Source organism: Silene latifolia, chromosome X, assembly GCF_048544455.1.
Source record: "Silene latifolia isolate original U9 population chromosome X, ASM4854445v1, whole genome shotgun sequence".
NCBI classification, from domain to species: domain Eukaryota; kingdom Viridiplantae; phylum Streptophyta; class Magnoliopsida; order Caryophyllales; family Caryophyllaceae; genus Silene; species Silene latifolia.
The window spans coordinates 176,555,731-176,579,505 of NC_133537.1; the positions used below are offsets into that span (position 1 = coordinate 176,555,731).

Here is a 23,775-nt window from a genome sequence, read left to right on the forward strand (position 1 = left end):
TCACCCCTTACTCAAGATCTATGGTTTGTGGATCCGTCTAAATACCATTGGATTACGAGAGTCATTCAAATCGAGTGATATAGGGTACAAGTCTTTATCTTTAATCACTCGTAGTCGATGAGCTTTATGCTTTTCGATGAAAGGTGTAAAGTTGACTTGAACGGTTCCAAGTTCCCCAAAAAACTTGGTGGCGACTCTAATTGGTCTTAATTCGATTCGAAAGAACCTCGAGTCGATTATGCCTAGTGTGGATCCCGCGGACGCAGTTCCCGAGGGCCTTGTCCACGATTTGGCGACTCATCTGGGGAAAAGAGGACTAGTTACACTGTGTTTCTAGGGTCTTTTCCTCCGAGGTGAAACTTGAAAAGGAAGTGTTGGAAAGTAAAACATTACTCATAGTGCTACGATTCATGCATAAACCCTTAAGGACTTGCCCGGGCCGTCCCAGCGTTTCTTCGTGATGCGTGGGGGGCGACGTCCCACTATGCTAGGAAGCTGCACATTGCTCGCTTCCACTTCACCTCGCGTGGTTCTTGATGGTGGGGACGATCTTCTAGGTACTCTACCTTAAGACACCTTGTTCTATAAGACCGCAAAAGGATGGAGGGCATAGACCTTCTTGTAGAAGACTTGCCGAGACATAGAGATGTCTAGGAGCATACATGCTTGTAACATGAGAATGACAATGTGCAAATTGTTTTCCCGAGTCTTTTCGAAATTTCCCATGTCCTTTTCAAAACCGAACTTTTGAACAACTTACTTTCAAAATAGCATGGTTTTAAAAATGCGGAATGCTGCCCAAATAGGACTAGAATTTTCGGCCCAAAATGAGCTTTTATAATGGCATGTCTGCCCATTTCAAATCTCATTTTCGAATCAATCTTTCGTTTTTCAAAACCAATCCAAAATGCCTCTCGAACCTCAACCAAGCATGAAATGCGTCGAGTCGTGTCCGGGTCATGGGCGTGTTAGGCCGGGTGTGTTTCGTTCTAAGAGTCTAGAACACGACCTTGTTGGGTCACCCAAGCTCACCTCTTGGGCTTTGAGTCATGTTGGTCGACCTTTTGGTCTAGGATAGTCCACAAAAAACGTCCAAGCTAGGCCATTTAGGGCGTTTCACCCGAACCTATGGGCTATGTTAGTCCAATCACGGGTTTAGTCACACCGAGTCCAGTTTAGAGTCGAGCTATGACAGTTTGAGTCATGTCGTTTTGTCGAGTCTAAAATGAACCGATGTCTAAATCAAACCGTGAGTCGAACCCTTGTTTAGCCAATCTCAAGTCGAGTCTTTGTTTGAGTCAAGTTGGGGTCGAGTCCTTAAGTGTGCAGGGGCTCTTACTTTAAATATTGACTCAGTACGGGGTTTTCTTGTAGAAAGGCCGCCAAAAACCCGACGTCAAGCAATGGAAGATGCTGTTAACAAGCTTACTGAGGCCGTGAACCTCATGATGACCCGAATGGATGCAATCGAATCCAAGCTGGGTGAAGACTCCGCTTCATCTACACCACCTCTGACTGATCTGGAGAAACAGTTCAAGTTCATTGAGGACCGTTTGAAACTCTCCCAGGGGAAGAACATTCACTATGAGAATGCTAGGGCCTATGCCCCAGTTCAGGACAAGTTGCCCACGAACATGGTACTCACTGACATCCCAAAGTTCAAGGGCACCGAAGATCCAGTCCACCATGTTAAGGCCTATAAAGGGTACTTAGCATCGAAGGGAGTACCTTTGATATGCTCTCGAAATTTTCGCCCAATCTGCGGGTGAACACCCAAAGGCTTGGTTCTACAATCTTGACCTCAAGAACTTCCCCACTTTCGAAGATATTACGGTGGAGTTCAGCAAGCACTATCTTGACAATGTTGAGATTCAAACCAACATAAGAACTTTGGAGGTTATGACACAAAAGGAGAAAGAGGGCTTTACTGAATTCCTCGCAAGATGGCGCGCTGAAAGCGTGAAGTTAGCTAAGAAGCCTGATGAAGTTGAAATGGTAGATAAGTTCGTGAAGAATTTACGATCTATTTACCGTAATGCTCGAAATACAGAATTTTGGCTCTTTCAAAGAATTGATAAGAATCGGGATAAAGGTAGAAGATGATGTCATAAGGGCGAGGTGAAAAGCCGAAAGGGTATCAAGGGGCCTCATCGTCTAAGGGCAAGGCCCCAACAACGACCCATATTGATGAAGCCATCAATCTCTTAGAAGGGCAATCGAAGAAGTCGCGGCGCCAAACACCTAGGGCATTCACCGATATCGGATGCACTTATACATACGCTCTCCAAAGGCTCATAGCCCAAGGAAAGTTGAAGCCCATTGGTCCAACTCCGGATCCCTTTGAACAACAAGGCAAATGGTACAAACCGAATGCCCTCGTGCCTTTCACCAAGGGAAAGGCCATGATATCTTGAAAGGTGCTATCGATCGAAGCACGAAATTCAAGACATGATTGAGAACGGAACGCTCCGATCCCAGCTGTTAAACCTAATAATATCACCAATCCATTTGGCGATCACTCCAACTTTGTTTTCATCGAAGACAATGTCGATTATTCCCATCTTATCCGCCCATGTCACTTGAAAGGGGTGTTTATCGGGAAAATATTTTTGGATTACTCTGAATTCTTGCCAAACCAGAAGAATGAAATTCAAGTCGGGAGTCTTGCTCTAGAATGTACTCCTCTCATTAACGAAGTTAATAAAAGACAATTCGATTCACCAACCTTCATCACTGGCGTAGATCCTCAGAGGACTACCTCAGGATGGAGGCAGACCATCAAAGGGATCAAGGACAAAAGCCGAGCATCTAAGTTGACAGCTGAACAAGGGAAAGCTCAAGACCAGATTTGAAAACTATGAGTCGGGATCTGTTTTCTTATCTTAGTCGAGTCGAGTCTAGAACTTTCTTTTGAATTTGAGTCGTTTGTTTCGCGATGACCTAGGATGTGTCCTAGGAATCGTTTCTTCGAGTCTGTTAAGCATTTCTCATTCCAATAAAAGTCAGATTTCGTTTCCAAATATGTCTTGTTTCCAATCCTCAATCATTCCGAAAACATGATAAATTGCACAACACACTCAAAGGCATCCCTGGGGTAGAAATATGCCTCGTTTCAAAATGTAAGGTACAATAGGATTCCGTGTTTGATTCCTTTACCTATTCCATGTCTGGCGGTAGAAAACCTCCATCAAAACCAGGCTTATGACAGGCTTTTAGATGATTCTAGGACGAACCCGGACTAGCTCCTTGTTTCCCCTATCGATGATGGAAGGCAAGCCTTTTCCCCAACAAAATCATCCCCTCTCGAAGAGAGAATATATCAACCCGTTCTAACAAGGAATTGTTAGCTCTTACCCAAATTAGTTGGCGAAGCCCTGTTTTCAAGGTGTATCCATTTATGACTAAGAGAATGAATAGAAGATCATTTTCAAAGAGAGAAAAAAGATGAAAAAAGAATGAAAAAATGAGAAAAAGAGAAAAATTGGAAAAATGAAAAAAAAATGAAAAAAAAAAGAAAAATGAAAAAGTGATGAAAGAAAAATGAAAAAAGAAAAGTGATGGTGAAGTCATTGCAGAACGCTTTTGGTTGAATGTCGAAGTTACGGAAGCCAGAAATCAAGTCAAGTACCCATAGTTGAAGTTCAATGCGCGAAGCCCAAAAGCTTAAGTAGTAACCTCTTTACCCCTAAGTCCTTCCCCGAGACGATTCTGGGATAGTCGGGAATTTTGAGAATCATTCCGCTTGTGTTGTTATACCTAGCCTTTAGGGTCCAGACATGGAAATTTGAACCCACATCATTTTTCAACCCATTTGCACCCGTGGTTCATCAAACCCGAGACACCCATTCCAACCACATCAACAGCCATAGCCCTTGACCTTAGCACCATAAAACAAACCTTCAGAATGATGGTTAACCATTCCAACTTGTTATTACCAAGCTCCACATCCCAAAAGATCCAAGCCTTTTACACCTAACCCCGAACACGGGATTTAACGGTACCTTACGGGCTAGAATGGGTTACGACATGATACCTTAGGTGAAACCTTCGAGTGTGTACACACAATCAATATGCCAAGTTTATGCACCTTGATCGAACTACGTCGGATTTGATTTCGCTCCACGCGAATACGTAGGCGATCCTTCAGAATAAGGGATTCAATCCACCCATCATCCAAGTTGTCATCTTGTCGGTTTCTTACGGGTCTTAACCAAGTCCAAATGAAGCCACCTTTGTTTGAGTCGGTCTTAGCACTCGATGTAGGCTAGGATAAGGATATAGGGATGAGTAATGTCAAGTCTCGGAATGAGCTTTATCTAATGGTGTAGGCAAATATCTTTGAGTCGGATAGATGTGAGTTTGTGTTGAGAAGCAGAAAATATGACAAACCCGCTGAAAAGAAAGAAGGCGTGGAAGAAAAATAGTAAAAGCCCGCTGAAAAGAAAGAAGGCGGTGGCAAGAAATGATGAAAACTCATTTTGAAAAGAACGGAGGCGAGGAGAAGAGTGGCAGAATGTTCCCAACAAGAGTGATGTGTGATGTCCAATTATTCTCATAAAATCAGTCTGTGTTTAGTGTCTAGGCGAAGCTAACGTTGTTGCTCCGTGAGTTTAATCCACCTTGTCAATGCCAAGTGATCTTGATTCCCATGTGCCCTTAGGAGCACGCCCATGCCATACGATATCTCTGTCTCAAGTCCGATGGCCTTGTGATTCCCATTTGCCATCTTTTGGCGCCGGAATGGCCAATTTACATTTCTACCCCTCAACAAGTCAATAATTGAACTAAAACCCATGCACACTTACGGTTTTATTTTCCTTTTTTGTTTTACGGTAGCGGGCTACACCCACGTTTGTTTACCGGTCATACAGAGTGTCTGAGTCGTATTTCATGCTCACCCATCAAGGTTCGATTTCAAAAAAATTTCAAAAGTTCAAAATTCCGAAATTTCAAAAACTTTTTGCAAATTGTGGATAGATGATCCAAGTAGTAGAATCTTTCCGGGTCGATGATCCAATCTTTCAAAATTCAAAATTTCAAAAACTTTTTATGATTCGTTTCAAATTCAAATTTCGGGTCGATGGCCCAATTATTCAAAATCTTCAACATGTTCAAATTTTGGGTTGATGACCCATTTTTTTTTTCAAACTCAATTTCGAAGGGTCGATGGCCCAGCATATTTTCGGGTCAATGACCCAATCATTCAAAATTTTCAAATTCAATTTTCGGGTTGAGGACCCAGTATCTCAAATGATCCAATTTCAAGATCGATGATCCAAATGTGCTTATGTGATGATTATTGCTCGTACATTTTCTATGTTTCAAATATAGCAGGATATGCTTCAACTGGGGGCTCTAAAGTCTTTGACTTTAGAGCCATTGCAAACTGGGGGCTCTGAAGCCGTTGGCTTCAGAGACCATTATCAAGATGTAGAGGATGATATCCACCAAGAATTCAATTCAATACAAGAGTATGAAATGGAAGAATTCCGTAGCTGAAAGCAAATGATGAAAGCGGCGGCAACCTCCTTGGAAAGTCCCGTCCCATTCGGACAAGCGCCAGCAGATGATAAATTTTGGGCAAATGTCAGCAGATGATGAATTTTGGACAAAGGCCAGCAGATGATAAACTTTGGGCATGTGTCAGCAGAGGCCGAACTACGACGCGGGTTTGATTCCGTCAGAAACGGATACGTAGGCGCCTGAGGATAAGGCTCAACCCACCATTTATGCAATTTATGGGTCGATGACCAACGACGATGATTTGACGCAACAGAAGCAAGAGTCAATCCCCGACGAAGTTTCAGGTATGATCTCTTCTTATGGCTGGCGAGCTTATGTACGCAAGTCTAATGGACTATAAACGACCCGAAGAATCCTCAGGTCGAAAGGGACCTGGGGTATACTTTGACTTTCGCCTTGTCCAAGCCTCAGTCAAAGTGGGGGCTCTGTAGATACCCGTATCCGTCGATATTGGAATTTATAGAGAACCCGACAAACACCCGATGATGATAGGACACATGTATTCTTTAGTTGTCATTGTCATTATTTGGAGCTCGTTTTACGATGTAGAATGGGTGTCGTCGATGAAGTATTTTATTAATTTAAATGATATTTAAATTAATGTTTTTTTAGTGAGTTCATTTTATTAATTTAAATGATATTTAAATTAAAGCCTTTTAAAGTGATTTCAATTTAATTTATTTTATTTTGAATTTTATTTTCCCAAGTTTATTTTATTGAAAATAAGATAAATAATTGATTTGAAAAATCATTTTATGAGTATATTTGATTTGAAAAGTCATTTATTTTAATTTGTTAATTGATTTGAAAAATCGATTTTAAAAGCGAAGAAAACTCGTTTTTTAAGCTTGTTTTTGAGCTCGATTTTAGCTCGGTTTTTGAGCCCGTTTCCTTTACGAATTGTCACGAGTCTCGAGTACACTAACCCACCTAGACCAATACCCATCCACCCTTGTTCGAACCCCCCATACCACGGCCCAAATTCTCGTCCCAAACCCCTCACAAGCGACCCATGCAACCAATGCGGCCCCCTTGTTTTGGCAGACCAATTCGCGAGCCCAAACCCGCTCCAAACACTACCAAGACCCGTACCCATTAACCCTAACCCATACCCTAGTATCCTACCCATATTATCCTAGCTTAATCACCAAGAAAACCCCCCTTAAACCCTCACAAAAATGGCTGGACAGCAGCCATACGGGATGAAGCCCGATTGCCCCTCCCTCTCTTTTAACCTACTTTAACTCCTTATAAATACCACCCCTTCACCATACATTCATTCCTCTAAGTTCTCCATACATCCTACCATCACCCACAAGCTTTAAACCTCAGAAACAAACCCTAAACATCCTTCAAAAACCCTAAACAAAACCGACACACAAACTGAACTGTTTGTGTGTCCTCTTCGAAAACCCTTTCGTTCCTCCATCAAACCTCCATAAAAATTCGAGTTTCTTGTTCCTAATTAACCACATAACATCCATCTACACATTAGACAAATATTTACGAGCCAAATTGCCCTTGAGAGTACACGAAATCCCTCGAAAAACAGAGTGAAATAACACTCTGTTTTCGCGGTTTCTTCTTGTCTGTCCAGTTCTGTTTGTGCTCGTTTTTCGTGCCCAATAACCCAAAACGAGCAGGGGTTGCTTTAATATCCTTGTTCTCCTCTCTTTCTAGTTTCCAAAACATCTTTTAAATCGAATTTTTGTCGTGAAACGAGGGAGATATCACTGTTTGGAAATCGCTGTCCAGAAAGTTTCCAAAACGCGTGTTTGCTTTATTCTTCGTCGACGACGGCCTCTCGAGATAAAATCTACCATCGATTACGACCCAAGACGGTGTCAACGATACATGTAGGTTGAGGGTGCATCAAATCCCCTTCTCTTTCCTCTTTTTATTTCGTTTTCTTATGCTCTTTTTATAGTTTGTTTTTTTGTTTGTTTTCGTTTTGTTTATCGATTGTTTTAAATTAACTATGAAACTAGTTAGTCCGAGTATGAGTTAAAGTACCACCATGAACACCCGCGTTGACTTGAGATGGGAAAAGAAACCGCTACATCAGTCGGTCGTACACCCCCGTCTCATTTACATATCCTCGTGTTCAAGGTAGGGCATAAATAAAACAAGTTTCTAACTTCGCTCTTCGCTTTCGACCCCCTTATTGTTTCGGCCAAATCGACATACCCTAGGACCCGTTGTATGTTAGTTTAACCTCTGATTGTTAACCTATGACATATTTAGATAACATTAATTTAATTTAATAACCTAATTAGACACGATAGGTGGCTTCGACGTAAGTTATAAAATCAATCGACGATTCTGTAAACAATTGAATGCATCTCTCTCTTTCACCTAATTTCTCGCTAGTATAAGAGTGCGTGATTAGCACCTTCTTATTGACACTCGATGAGTTAAATTAATTAGCGAATTTGACCTAATTAGACCCTTTAGGCCGTGTAGAATGCACCCTCGTGCGACAATCAATCAACATCATTTTTTTACTGGTTTTCTAACTTGTTTCCTATCCCTTTTCGCAATCATTCGATCTAACCGATGAACCTAACTTAGGAACTAGGTTGACCTGGTCTTGGCCGTTGGTTTGGGCCGTGGCTTTAGGCCGTGAGGTGGCCGTTTTCTTTACTTTTCTCGTTTTGTTTTATACCGTTTGTCTTCTCGTTGTTTCATTGTTTGTAATTTATCGTTGGTTTATCGAGTTGTAATTTTCGAGTTTATTTTACTTCTTTTGAGTCAAAACCTCTTCAAAAACCTTGATCTTGTTTGGCTAGACGGTTGTTCCCCAATGCTTGTAGGAGCGTAGTAAACCGCATGTTGTCTAAAGCAACATGGCCCGGTTTATGCTAATGCATGCTTTGGTGCGTAGCCCTATGTCTAATTCGATGAGATTAAGCGCGAGCACGCATTACGAGGAGCGACCCAAGGCCGTGGGTCATGTGAGCCGTGGGCCACCCCTCATGTGCACGGTTTTCTAGGCCAAACGGCCGTGTGTGTTGTCATGTATTGCGTCGTATGTAGCATTTGTATTTAGATCGAGTTGTATCTTTAATTTGTTGTTGTGTCGGCATGAAATGCCTGGTTTGTAATAGGTAGATCCCAACGGCTCCCCCATTCCCCCTAAGCCTTGTTTGTTTGCTTTACATGTTGTTAGATCAATCAACCCACATGCTAAATTACAACTTTGACAAAGTTAGTTTAGTTGCATCTAAAACGACATAGAAATTGTTGTCACATGATAGGGTTAAAACAACGTTTGCATTTCATATATCGTAGTAGCTATGACCTTGTTTGAAATCCGACACTTGACTGAGTAGAGGCCGTTATCGACGGGCGGGGTTGGGTGTCCTTATGGGCTTCCCAACACGTACCCTCACCCCTTACTCAAGATCTATGGTTTGTGGATCCGTCTAAATACCATTGGATTACGAGAGTCATTCAAATCGAGTGATATAGGGTACAAGTCTTTATCTTTAATCACTCGTAGTCGATGGGCTTTATGCTTTTCGATGAAAGGTGTAAAGTTGACTTGAACGGTTCCAAGTTCCCCAAAAAACTATGTGGCGACTCTAATTGGTCTTAATTCGATTCGAAAGAACCTCGAGTCGATTATGCCTAGTGTGGATCCCGCGGACGCAGTTCCCGAGGGCCTTGTCCACAAAAATATGTGTTAAATTCATGTCTTTTGTATGTTAAGTTCACATATTAGTATGGAAATGAAATGGGAATGATTAATTGATGCTTAAAATGATGTTAAAATGAACAAAAACGGAGAAACGGGGGAAAGGGGGTGGCGGCCCAGCAGGCCCGGCAGGCCCGGCAGGCCCACGGCAGCCTTGGGGTTGGCCGGGTTGGCCCGTTGCTTGTTTCGCGGTTTTTCATGCGTTGTTCGTCGTTTCGGGCGTATTAATGTTATATTTAGTATAAGTAACATATGGGTAGTCTTATGAAATGAGTAATGTTAGTAGTAAATATAATGTTGATGGTAAAGTTATGTTTATATTGGTAGTTGGCACATGTTAGGATAGGTTATAAAATGAAATTGTAATGAATAGGCTTAAAATGAATTTTATAGCGATAATTGTAATGTTTGGATGATTATGCCGAAAACTGAGCCTTAGTCCCTTTGACTAAATCGATGTCAGTCAATTGTGTGATTGGTCAGCCGCGATTGAACCCGTACCTGTCGCAGAACTGGGGTTGCGGGTAAAAATTCGGTTGGATGAAAATTATTGTGAAAAATGGATAATTGGCCTTATTCTTGTTTTAGGCCATTTATTATGTTTTTAGTTCACATGTGATGTTGGTTGAATTGAATGGTTTCTTATATTGTAGAAACGACCTTAGATTCCCTGAAACCTTTAATATTGTTAATATTGCTTGAAATGGAATTGGTATTGAATACTTCTTGCAGGTTGTTGCGTTTGTCATAGATAGGTCTTTATAGTCTTTGACGAGTATATGTTCACTGCTTAATAGCCTTTGTGTTCCTGACTTGGTGGGTTTATATCCAAGTTGGGGCATGACTTCGTTACTTATTTTGAGGGTAAGTGGTCAGCTTAAGTACTAGCCAACCCTTTGGTGGACTCCTTAGGGTACTCACTTTGTTTTTAAAAAAATTGTGGGTCTTGGGTGCGGTGGTGTGTATCCGCATGTCTAGGTCTGCGCAGATTTAGGACTAGGGTTGTGTTGTGTCTTGGCCATGTTTTGATAGAACCTCTGAGCCAAGATACCGGTTCGATTACCTTCCCTACCTCGTGGTATAGACTCGAGTTACAGAGTGACTATTGACGGTGCTAAGAACTTATGCATGTCTTTGATATATTGCCCTTTCTTGTATGGTGATTTTATGAATTGTAATAGGTGAGATGCAAGCCGGTTACAATTGATAAAGTTTGGATTACTGCTTGTTATATGTTTCACATGATAGTTTAATTTGGTCAATTTAGTGCTCATATGTTAGAATACTCGATAATTAATTTATTTATGATGTTGTTTACATGTTACATTACATGTTACATTAAATATGACATTTCGTGGCTGGGAGGACTCGAAGTTACTCCCCACTGAATTGTGGCTTTCGTGTTTGTATAAAATGCGATTGACAGGTTGATGATGATTAAATGGGGTACACGGACGAGCTAGTGAGCAAAAGAACCTTGGACCTAGTTTAGTTATATTTTGTAGTAAACCTTTAAACATATGGTTGTGTTTATATTTTGGAGGGACATATGTCTCCCTCTTTTACTTTGGTTTGTATCACTTTATTCTCGCGACTTTAGCAATGTTATGTAAATTAGTTTGTTAGTATTTGCAGGTTTTGGCACTCTTCATTTGGAAATGTTTTTGAATGGCTTAGAAAAGTTTTTAAAATTACAGGTTTTATCTAGTTGAACCAATTACAAACATATCCTGTCAGTTTTTCTGTAGAATTTACGTGTTTATTTAACGCTAAAAATGAGGGTGTCACAATATAAGACGATATGAGATTTGATTACGTATTTGCAATGAGTAAGAGAGAGTGTTGAACCTGGAACATAGTCACTTGTTGAAATTTGTAATGAGCGTATGAGAACACATTATGAGCTTGATAGTCGAACTTCGGGGCGAAGTTCTCTTTTAGGGGGAGTGGATGTAATAATTTAGAAATTAAGGAAAGAGTGTTGGGAATCGATGTTGGATTAGTGTGGGAATCGAATTGGGATTAGTGGATTAGTAGCGTTGGTACTATGGAACTTGATAGGTAGTACTAAGGGTGTTAAGGTAGTGAGAGTCACTTGTGAGGTTGACCTTGTCCGTTGAGTGGATGCTACGAGTTTATGGGGCGTCTTTCGAGATAGTTTTACCTTGGCTTTGTGAAAGGAGAGCAAGGACCGAGATTGTGATGGGAGATAGAGTTAGAGTTAGTAGTACCTTGTTAGAGTCGTGTGTGAACTTCGGGGACGAAGTTCTTTTTAATGAGGGAATATTGTAATACCTCGTAGTTTCTAAGGCGTTCACTCGACCGAGTAGACCAAGTGGACCGAGTATAACCTATATTAGACCTAGTGGAGTTGTGATAATGCCTGTCTATAGAAGGTTCATCTTAAAACTGTCATAAGTTGAGATAAAGACATTATATTATTGTGATTCCAATTGGAGGTGATAGCTTGTACTCTTACGATTCGAATGGTAGGTCACACGCCCAGAATGACCAAGAAACGAGTGAGATATGACTGTTTTACGAAAACTGGTCATTACTGAGAACTGCGTCGCACTCGACCGAGTGAGGTTCACTCGACCGAGTGGCCCGGCACTCAACCGAGTGGGTGACACTCGGTCGAGTGGACTCGCCACTCGACCGAGTGGTGCTAAATCAGAACACGGGATAAGAAAATCTTATCCCCTTATCCTCATTCGTTCTATCTTCTTCCTTATCTGTCCAAACTCTCTCCCTTCTCTCTAAATTCTCACAAACACCATATTAGGGGATTCAAGCTTGGATTAGAGAAATTCTCACCTTCGCCTTCATCCTTTCACCTTGTAAGTTGAGATCTAACCCTTTTTCTAGTCTTATGAACCCTCATTTTGGGGAGGTTTTAATTTGGTTGATTAATTAGTAATTATTGTTAATATATGGGTAATTAGTGGGTAATAATAAGGGGTTTTGTGTTGTATTATTATATAGGGTGATTTTTTTAGTTAATATGTGATTTATGTAGGATGAGACGGTTTTATGGGATGGATACTTGGTGATTTCGACTAGCTAATGGATTATGCTAAGAGGTAGGTTAATCCTATTCGGTTTCAATATTGTGGTTGTTACATGTTTTGTGGTTATTGTTGTAATTAATCTCACCTAATTATAGTAATTGCATTATAACATATTTAGTTACTAAACTTATCATAAAGGGGATAAGCATCATGGTTATTGTGTATCACAATGTAATGATGGTTAAAACGATGTGATGAGTCGGTATTTGGCATGTAAAGTGTTGTCTTGCATTTGTTATAATTATCTTGTGTATTGGAGGTTGGTGACGATATGGTGGTTGTTGTGGAGACGGAAGGCGGTTGGGAGACCGTCTTCCGCTTGAGTTACCTGTTGGAGCTTCCCACTCCAAGAGGGATATTCACATTAATAGCTTGAGTTTGGAGGGACTCGTGTGGTTGAGACACTGGTTCGGTTCAAAACTCGTCGTCAAAAGCTACCATCCAAAACAATATTTATAACTTTTCAAACTACTCTTAGTAAAGAGGTAAGTAAAGGTCGGATCCCAAGGGATGGGTATTGATGTAGGATTTTCAATTGTAAGTAGTTATGTCTAGGGGGTGTCACAAGTTGGGTTGAGATGAGGTGTATTCTAAACTAATCAACAAGATGAATGTAAATTAATGAAAACAAAGCAATGTAATTAAAGGGGTTTGTAAACAAATGATTAAAAGCACTAGGGTGTCATGTGTTCATAGGGGATTCATGGGAATAGATTATACAAACATGTTCTCAAATAGATGCAAGCACTTATTGTTGTGATGGGATCGAGTTGGTGTATATCTTACAATCCCTAGGAGAATTTAGGTCCCGGAGCCGAGTCGTCTAGACTGTACAACACCTACAAGTCGCCTTAGTCTCCTCCTATTCAACTCTATGCATGGTCTAATGAGGCTCGAGTTGGTTTATGTCTTACAAGCCTCATTGAAAAGATAAGAGATGGTCAAAAAATGCAAGGATTCATAGGCTCGCATTTCATCAAACATAACATGTGCATAGGTTGAAATCATAACAAGCAAGGAAAATAATTATGCAAACGTATTAGATTAAGCATAGATTAATTCCCATGTTTGTTTCCCCTAATTCCCCATTAACCCTAGCTAAAGAAATACTCACTCATGATCAAGTTTAGCATGCTAATAAGGTTGTCAATCATGCTAACAAAGCAAAACATGATGAATAAATGATGTGATTAACAATAATTAATCAAGGGTAAAAAGGAATTATATCTATGGAGATGATCCGAATAATAAAGCAAAGAGTAATAGAAGTACTTGATGATTGATGGAAGGTTGTCAATCCTCCCAATAAACCCAAATAATCTTCTAATTACCCAAATAAAACTAAGAACAATTGAGAGAATTAAGGAGAGATTAAGATGTAATTAATATTGAGAAATGTATTACAACTAAATTAAGAATAAATTAACATGATATTATGAGATGATTAAAAACTTCCTAATAGTCTAGGTAGTACAATGGGGTATTTATACTAAAATTAAGTACAAGGATTGGGGTTACTAAGGGCTTAAATGACTATTAAGACCCTAAGAAAACTTGAGAAAATGCAACTCCCGAGGGACATGCGCGGATCGTCTTTGCTAGTCCCACCAGGATCCGCTCGTCCTTAGCTGAGGCACGGCCTGTTCTGTAAGTGGATCCGCTCGGATCACAGGGTAGACGCTCGTCCTGAGGCACTTCAATCCGCTCGTCCTCGAATCAAGCCGCTCGGATCCTGGCACTTTTGTACGCTCGGATCATGCTCTAGGACGCTTGGATCGTTGCTCTGATCCGCTCGTCCTGAGCTCGGGCTTCTCCGATTTTTGGACAGAGTTGTTCTCTTGTTTGGCTCCATAACAATCCACAAGGATCGTGTTGGGGATGCAAGGATCTTTTCATTATTGCCTATTTCACTTTATTTATCTACTTAGGCCTCTAGTGTTGGTCTTCTCTTTGATGCTTGGTCATTAGATGCGATCCATTTAGCTCTATTTCACCTCATAAATACAAGGTGAGCAATCCTCTCCTACCAAGGACACAAAACCTAATAGAATATGCAAAATGGGAAACTAAAGATAAGAAATGACCCAAATATGTGCTAGAAAGCATGGGAACAAGGTTAATTCAGGGACTGAATGTGCTCAAATATGAGTCACATTAAACATCCCCAAACCAAACCTTTGCTCGTCCTGAGTAAAGAGGTGACTAAAACTAGGATCTTTATTTAAACTAGCCTACTAATATAACCAATACGAGACAATTAGCGGGTCTCACTCCGCCCCTTCAACTCACAACAAGACAACCATGAGGTAGGATGCCTTCTTGCAAGGCAAGGTGGGGCTTCCCAGCGATACATCGAAGCATTAAGTACTCAAAAGATGGTAATGGATGCATCTACACGAGAATAGCCACTTTCCTCATCTAAGTGGCGGAAATTATCTAGAAGGGAAGCAATCTAAGGGTACAAACTCCATCATAGATATGGTTTCTTCAAATTACTAAGCCTAGAAGAAAACCAATAAATCACCTCCAAGTTGTGTCAAGCGAGGGTACGTTTGTCCTCAATCGCTAAATGCTTCCGTCAAGAGTAGACCCCCTATGATGTTAGAAATACTGTAGGATCGCGGAATTCCCCCTCTTGCCTAGACAAGAAAAAGGGTCGTCCCCTCTCTACCATGCACAAAAGTGGGTTCAATGGAAAAAGGGATCAATGTACTTTGAGTTTCGTAAAGGGAGTTTGCTTTTGGGTTTTTTTTTTCCCCCCAAATTCTTGTGGCATTTGAAATTTTTGAGAACAATTTCTTTTGCCATTTCTTTGATGTTTGACAATTTTGATGCTTGACAATTTTCAACTTTTGCATTTTTGAACATTTTCAAAGTCACCCTAATTTGTAACGAGGGTGCTTATATTCGAAGCATATGAGTTCTTATTTTTGTACTCCTCTTTTCTTTGATGCAATTTTGTGCAAACTTCTTGTTTTTGATTTTGGTACTTGAACTAAAGTTGATAATTTTTGTGCCCATTCCCTTTTTGTTGACAAAAATGATGATAGAAGTGGAAGATGGTTGCATCGTTTCAAGGGTCACTTTGGAATAAACGGTAGCCAAGTAGTCATCACATCACAAGGTACTCTGGACTAGACCTTAGTCCATGGGTCAAAGGATACTAGCATGACACATCCGAGGGAGTTTTAGAGGTATTCTAATGAGCAAATTCTCAAGAAGAAAAAGTATCTACAAGGGCCTTATATACACTTGTCAAGTTTCCCAAATAGATGTTTTCACAAAAAGTTTCTAAAATGCAACTACATGCCATGATGCAACTAACATTTTTACATCCTTATGCATATGTGTCTATCAACAAGTACGCCATATAAACTACATACAACTCTTAAGATCACATTGGTTTGTACCGCATCAATCAAAATAAAGCCACATAAACATTAACATAGAAAGGAGAAAGGAAATTGGAAAGATCATACCATGCGGTCTTCATATTCCTCATGCCTCGGATATGGCGTAGTCGATCCAACGTGATAAGAGGATAAACAAATATAAGCATATACACAGTATACAATTCTACAATACAAAGGAAAGGACATGTTTTTGGATTTTTAAATTTTTCAAATTTTTATGGTTTTTGTTTATGTGAAATGAAAGAACATGTTTCTGATTTTTTCAAAAAAAAATCAATTTTTTTTATCATTTTTTATTTTAAAGTTAAGTTAAAATTTCCCATCCCCACACTAGTATGGGCATTATCCTCAATGGCCAAAACGATAAGAAATTATGCACATGTAATGCAAGCTAAATGAATATGCATGATTTCTACACTAATATGCAAACTATATGACATATATACAAGTGATGCATTCTAATCTATCTTATAGAATGCATGATTTTATTGGTTGGAGAGCTAATTTAGATTAACTCCCATTCCTTAGGTTTGAACTTCCCCAAATCGATCAAGACACTATTTCTAGTGTAAAAAAGAGGGAGTTCATGCACGAGGCAAAGATGGAATGCATGAAACTAATTGTCATTTTGGATTGTACAAGTGGGAACAATAAATGAGACACCTGAATGGAACCGGGGTGGGAGTCCTTTAAGTGTTGCTAGGACTCAAAACAAGTAATCAAATTTAAAATTTTAAAAACAAGAGATATAAACAAAGCCAAAGGAGGTGTAGGAAACTCACAATGGAATAGGTTGAAGTTAAGTGATCAACCCCGCATATGTGGCATCCTCCAAATAGCTTGTCAACCCTCAATTGTCGCTCATGGCGACATCCTCATCATTATCATCATTTTCTTCTTCATCATCCTCATCATCCACCTCCATTGACCCGGAGGCTTCCCCACTCTCATCATCATCATTTGAACCTTGCTCTTCTTCTTCTTCTTGGTAAGAATTGATACCCGTCGTTGTGAGTACCAAAGATAAAATTTATAATTCCTATTAAGACTAACCTAGGCTAGTGGTAACAGGGTCGAACCACAAGGAGGCAGATGTAAATTCAGGTGATTTATATTCAGTCTAAGGTAACGAATGTGGGGGTTGAGTTGAAATGGTCTATAGCTAAGAACAAATAAAGATAATAAACTAAAAAGACGGTTTAACAGATAAAGAAAGGGGGTACTAGGATGATCGGTTCATTATAGCTTCGGCGGCAGCAAATTAAGTCGGTCTGAGTCAACACAGGTGAGGCGGGAAATAAAGAGGTCCTCTCGGTCCACTCTTAACAAATAGCATCTTTCGATCTCGCTATAGGTCCCTAATATCACTAATACTAACTTTCGTTCCGAAAAGTGACTAACGGTCTAAACTATACCTATCTTTCGATCTTAGCACACTTTAGTCGATTCAATTGATGGTCTAACAACTTACCCTATCTTTCAATCTATTGGGTCAGTCATAAAATAAGCATCTAACTGGTCGCATGCATTCGATTCGTTAAATACAACAATTAAAATCAATTAAAACGAAGGGTAACCTCACGAGGTCAGTCGATCGACCGGGTAAGGTGGTCGATCGACCAACACGCGGGTTCAGGCCGTATCTAATATAATGCCGCCTATGCTACAATTCGCCTACATCCTAGCACAAATTATTTAGCTACTCATGCTAAGGGTGAAAACAATAATAAGATTAATAAAGTAAACAGGGGAATTCATGCTTAAGACAGTAAAACAGATAATTAACATAAACAATGATAACGGTTGCGGGAATCTACATAGCAGTTCTAAACTATTGATAAAATAAAGATGAACTAAAATTAGGGCAGAAGAATACCGAATTGCAGAGGAAAGATTAGTTATTAAGAACCGAAAATCCAATGCTCAACAATCCCAAACCCTAACTATCTATCAAAAACCATATGCGGAAACTTAATGAAAATTACTGAATAAAACTTAGGTAGAAACTTGGATGAAAACTCAATGAAAACTCAATGCCAAACTAGGTATTCTCAGTTACGTTATATAGAAAGTGTACGTAACAATTATTCCAAAACCTAAACTTAACGGGCTTCAAGTTCCTCGGTCTTTTAATTCACGTCTGGAACAGCATTATGGTCGATCGACTAAGGTAGGTGGTCGATCGACTGGTCCTCGATGTACTGTAGCTTCGGAACCCGAACATTGGTCGATCGGCGAGGGTGATGGTCGATCGACCACTTGAGCTGCTACTTGACTTCTTGAAACTCGTGGACTTGTCTTTTGGGCCTTGAATTGCGCACCAAGCTCGTTCCTCGGGTGAATACTTCACGTCAAATGCAATGTAGGATACTTGGGGACGGATTTAGCTCGATTTCATTTGGATTCTTCACATTTACGCAATAATGTACAAAATACGGAAGTAGACGGAAATAGGGAGAAATGCAGCATAAACTACACGAATGAGCTCTGAAATGCGTGTAAAATGGGATGTAAAACATCATATAAAATACACGCATCAAGAATCACTACGTTTCCCGTCTTCATAAACAACAACCTCCTTTCCATGTGCCACCCGACTATCCATTTCGGCATCTTGAGAAGCATTAGGGAAGAATACCTCCCTATCCTCCCAACTAGGCAAAGGACATGAAGGATCAAGAAGTCCTTGCCTAGCTAAATGTAGAAGGGGAGGATATTGGGCATGGTAGGCATTCACCCGATCTTCATGAGCTTCTTTATGCATTTGTTGCATTAGTTGGGTCAAATAGTCGTTCCCTATCATGACTTTAGAGCCACTCGGTTTGAATTATTGGTAGGCAAAGGGGTATGGTGGAGTCACAATGGAGGGGGAGGAGGGCTTTGCATTTGGTTCCCTATGTTTCTTAATTATCACTACCGCTTCCTTGGAGACGGGCAATAGGTAGTTTAGTCTACGAACGGAGAGACGTCAAATCTTGCTAGGCAAGACAAAGGACTTAGCTTCTTTGATGAGCCACTCATATTTGTTGTCAAGATTGTCATTCTTGACCCAATGGAATTTGTTGATCATATTGCTCATATCAAGGAGGTTGCTCCCTTTAACCGGTCTGTAGGTGTTATCTTTGTTGAAATTTGGATTAAAGTGCTTAGCTAGCCTCGTTACTAAGCCGTCGTTTACAATGAAGGCCGCTCCGTCTTTCCTATTATCAATCTCAAGCCACCGATCAAGTAATAGTCGAAGAATGTTTTAGTTTTTGGTGAACCTTCCATTGATATTCATGTAGGACTCATGGTAGACAAAATCAAGTCCGGTGAAGTGATTGGTGCCTTTTCTAGCAATCAAGGTATTGCCCACAAACTTGTGCCATACTCTTATGCACGGATGATGAACACATAGAGCATGACACTCCCGGAAAGAATCAAACTTTCGACCGGTAATAGCTTTCGAAAGGGGTACGACATCATATTTCAAAGGCTTCTTCTCATAATGGTGATATTGTAAAAGACAAAACACATTACCAAAAACACTCAAAGTCATGCTTCTACTCTTGTTCTCAAGTCGGAAATAAACAAAATGTCGAGTCCCTACCTTAGACACCTTCAAGAAGCTTATGAACACCATGGTTAATGAAGGGTAGGTCAATTCTTCCATTTCAAAGAGGGCTAACAACCTCATGGACTCGGAAAATGTTCTATTTCCTTCAAGCACACCCAATGTTTCAAAAATATCTTGACATATAAACCTTGTGACCGCAATAGCCTTTCTAGTAAGGGATAAAAATGCATTCCTGTTTGCATCGTTTAGGAAAGTTACCTCCGGAAAATTTGGCAATTGTTCTATAACCGGAGTAGATGTGGTAGCTTCCTCCATAGAAGTTGCGATTTCTTGGATTTCCACCCTTGGTTGTGTCAGCACCAAAGCCTTAGATGCAAGAAGAGCTTGTTGTCTTTTTGATAAATTTGGAGTCTCGGGTGCCTTATTTCCGCCTTTGGTCCTTGCCATGTTGTTCTCCTTGTCAAATTTGTATCAACAAAAAAATATTGTGCTTGAATGCTCCTTGTTTCCTCAAACTTCAATCAATTCCTTAATCAATTTTAGGATTTTCGAATTTGTTCCCAAACCCTAGATAATTGATTCAATTTGTGAGGAATTTGATGTTTAGATGGTCTTTTGTTGATAAAAGAGTGATTTAATCTTGTTTTGAGCAAGTTTTGTTTGAATGGTATTGAATTTTGTTGAGAAATTTGTGTTTTTGAATGAGGGGATTGAGGGTTTTGAGGGAGAAAAGGTATGTGTTTGTGTTTGTGGGAGAAAGAAATGAATTGGGGAGGAGTCATCCCGTGAGTTACTTAAGTGACAAGTCGGGATGCGCGGATCATACACGGGACGCTCGGATCGTCTTACAGCATTTCAAGAAATTGTAAACTCGTGCCAGGACGCGCGGATCAGTAGCAGCTCGAGCGGATTCCTTTTGGGGATGCTTGGATTCTCCTGGGGACGTGCATATTTCCTTACAGGATAATTTTATAATTTTGAAGCATGCCAGGACGCGCGGACTAATGCCAAGACGAGCGGCTCGAAGTTGTGGACGAGCGTCCTGAGGCAGGGTGATATGCTCAGATTTTCGTTCAGCACATTTTCTTCAATTCAAACATTCCCAGGACCCGGGTCCTAAGGCCAGGATGCTCGGATCCTTCTCTAGGACGCCCGGATTGATACTGGGGATGCCTTGATTATCTTCAGCTCCCACGGGCTCAGGTCTGCCCGTGGGGTTTCCTTTTCCCAAATCATTCTTTCTTCTTTTCCTTTGTTCATTGTTGTGGGTGCACTGCGAAGGCTCGCTCAGCCTAGGCACTTACTATCCCCACACTTGATCAAACACTACACATCAAAACATGTTAAAATACCTCCTTCACTTGCTCTCATGTCAAAAATCATGATTAAAGCACAAAAATGCAAATCCAAAAATGACAAAAATGCAATAGATGAAATAAAATACGAGTTAAAAGGTTAGAATATTTACAAATGCTGGTTTAGGGAGGACTCCACCAAACTCTCATTCTTGGATGAGATGTCAAGGGGGCAAAGCTAAGGTGTTGTTGATGTTGCTCAACACCTTGTAGAAGTAGTCGAAATCTTGCTCAATTGCATGATAGAGGTCTTGGATAGACCTTTGCACATTGTTTTCTTCATTGTTGTATTCCAAGTCAAAGTGATGACAAGGATCCACAAAGCCTTGGTCTAAGGTCATAGCATTTCCAATATAGGGATTGACCAATCCTTCAAATTCATCGTCCCATAGACAGTAAACTTCACTAGCTTGTTCCCCAATGATGTCATGGGTTGATAATGGCAACTCTTCTTTCTTGTTATCTTGGCCAATGAGGCCTTCTTCATTACTTGTAAAGATGGGTGAGCTATTCAAGCTCTCATTGTTGTTGAAAATTCCTTGCTCTCCGGATAGAGCTACTTGAAGGTCATCCAGTTTCTTCTTCCATGTGGGTGGTGTTTCTTTACCCATGGCTTGATCCTTACATAGAGATTCTAGCTTCTTCCTATCACTTTCTCGGCTATAATGATCGACCATGAAACATGGCTCATGTAGTCGGGGAGCTCTCATGGTTTTGTCAAGATTGAAAGGGATTGTCTCATCTCCCACCAGAAGTGTGAGCTCTCCATGTTACACATTGATTACCGCTCCGGCGGTGTGCAAGAAAGGTCTTCTTAAAATGATTGGAATGTTGGAATCTTCTTCCATGTCTACAATGACAAAGTCTACCGGGATGAAGAATTTGCCAATTCTCACGGGCACATCATCCCATACCCCTAAAGGTACCTTTGTTGATCGATCTGCCATTTGAAGTGTGATGTTGGTGCATTTGAGCTCTCCCATCCCTAGCCTCTTACATACCGAGTATGGAATGACACTTACACTTGCTCCGAGGTCACACAATGCTCAGTTGATTGTAGTGTCGCCAATGGTACATGGAATAGAAAAAATTCCCGAATCTTTGAGGTTTGGAGGGGAACTTCCTTGATAAATAGCACTACTCACTTTGGTAAATGCAATAATCTCTAGCTTTCGGATGGATTTCTTCTTGGTAAGAATATCTTTCATGTATTTTGCATAGGCCGGAACTTGATTGATCAATTACGTGAATAGGATTGATACTTCTAGGTTTTTCACAATTTCCATGAACTTTCCAAGTTTATCATCAAGCTTAGGCTTAGCTTGTCGACTTGGGAGTGGAATTATAATCACAATAGGCTCTTTTTCCTTAGCCTTCTCTTTATTCTTCTTCTTTGTAACTTTATTGGAAGTAGGATCTATCTCCTTAGAGTTCTCCACAATTCCTTGCTTGTGACTAACATCCACAATATCTTTCTAAATTGGCCTCTTCGGCCCCTCATATATTGTACCATTTCTGAAATGGATGGCACTAACCGTCTCATGTCTTTAAGGATTATCTTGAGGCGGTAATTGCCTCTTTTGTCTTTGAGAGCTAGAAGATGCTAATTGAGTCATTTGAGTTGCTAACATTTTGGTGTGTGCAAGAATGTTGTTGATGGTGATCTCTTTAGCTTGGCTATCTTTTTGCATTTGGGTGAAAAATTCATGTTGGTTCTTTTGCATTTGGAGGACCGCTTTTTGAACATCAAAGCTTTGGTCATTTGATTAGTTGTAAGAAGGTTGATTTTGGTATCCTTGGCTTTGGTTGAAAAAGGGTCTTTGAGCTTGGTTTCTCATTAGAGGTGGGGTATATGTTTGTTGGGAGTTTTAGACATTTTGGCTCTTGTATGAAAGATTTGGATGGAATTTGGGGTTCTCATTATAGTAGTTGGAATAAGGGGTGCCACTCTTGTATGCTTGGAAAGCATTGACTTGTTCACTTGTTCCCCTACATTCATTTTGATCATGTCCCAAGGTTCCACAACTTTCACATACTCCACTTGGGATTGAGGATGATGCCACCATAGCATTAACATGTTTTTGGGTGATTTGGAGGCTTCATTAAGCTTAGACATGGCCTTCTCAAATTTCAAATTGATGGTGTCAATATAAGCACTTAGTTGAGCATCTAATTGAGTAATGGAATCTACCTCATGCTTTCCTCCTCTAGTGGCCTTTCTAGGCCTACTATATTGGGAATTATGAACCACCATCTCTTCGATTTTGGCCCATGTTTGATTGTCATCAATTTCGGTAAACATCCCATTGGATCTCATATTAAGAATATTGCGGGAGTCTTCATATAGACCATTCCAAAACTGTTGCACAAGGAACCACTCCTTAAGTCCATGGTGTGGACAAGAACGACAAGTGTCCTTAAATCTCTCACATGCTTCATATAATGATTCCTCTTCCCTTTGCTTGAACCCGGTGATTTGGGCTCTTAACATATTAGTCTTCTCCGGAGGGTAGACTTTCTTTTAGAAGGCAAGTGCTAACTTCTTCCATTAATCAATACCAAGGGTAGCCTTGTCTAGGCTCTTCAACCATTGCTTTGCGGTACCGATCAAATAAAAAGGAAACAATACCCATCGGATTTGGTCTTGAGTAACTCTGGTTTGAGAAATTGCATCACAATAGTCACAAAAAGTCTCCATATGTGAATGGGGGTCTTCACTAGGCATCCCTCCAAGTTGACTTCACTCAACTAATTGTATGAATGCGGATTTGGCAATGAAATTACCGGTTAAATGTGGTGGTGTAGCAGTACCGTTTCGTAGGTTCTCCTCGGTTGGTACGGAATGTGATGAAAATTTAGGCATTGTAGGTTGATTTTGTGGTGGGTTATGAATTAGGTTATCCTCTCCTTCTCTTGCAAAAGGGTTGGTAAACTCAATGTTATTTGGTTGAATGTCCAAAATCTCACCAATACCTACAACTCTTAAATTACCTCTAGCAACTCTTCTATTGTTGGTTAAGGTCCTTTCAATCTCGAAATCAATAGGTAATAAATTACCTTATGATCTCCTAGTCATGCAAAATATCAAACAACTCAAAAACAATTAGAACAACCTTAAGGAGATTAACTTCCCCAAGGCAAAGAAAGAAAGACACAACTA

The 23,775-nt window shown here is 40.3% G+C and overlaps 1 non-coding gene across 1 annotated transcript; it reads left to right on the plus strand.

Annotated features, from left to right (window-relative positions):
• The first annotated feature begins 22,999 nt into the window (after positions 1 to 22,999).
• Positions 23,000 to 23,106, plus strand: LOC141625682 (small nucleolar RNA R71). Its single transcript, XR_012535450.1, has one exon. It is a non-coding gene; the product is annotated as a small nucleolar RNA R71 (small nucleolar RNA).
• Positions 23,107 to 23,775: the final 669 nt, after the last annotated feature.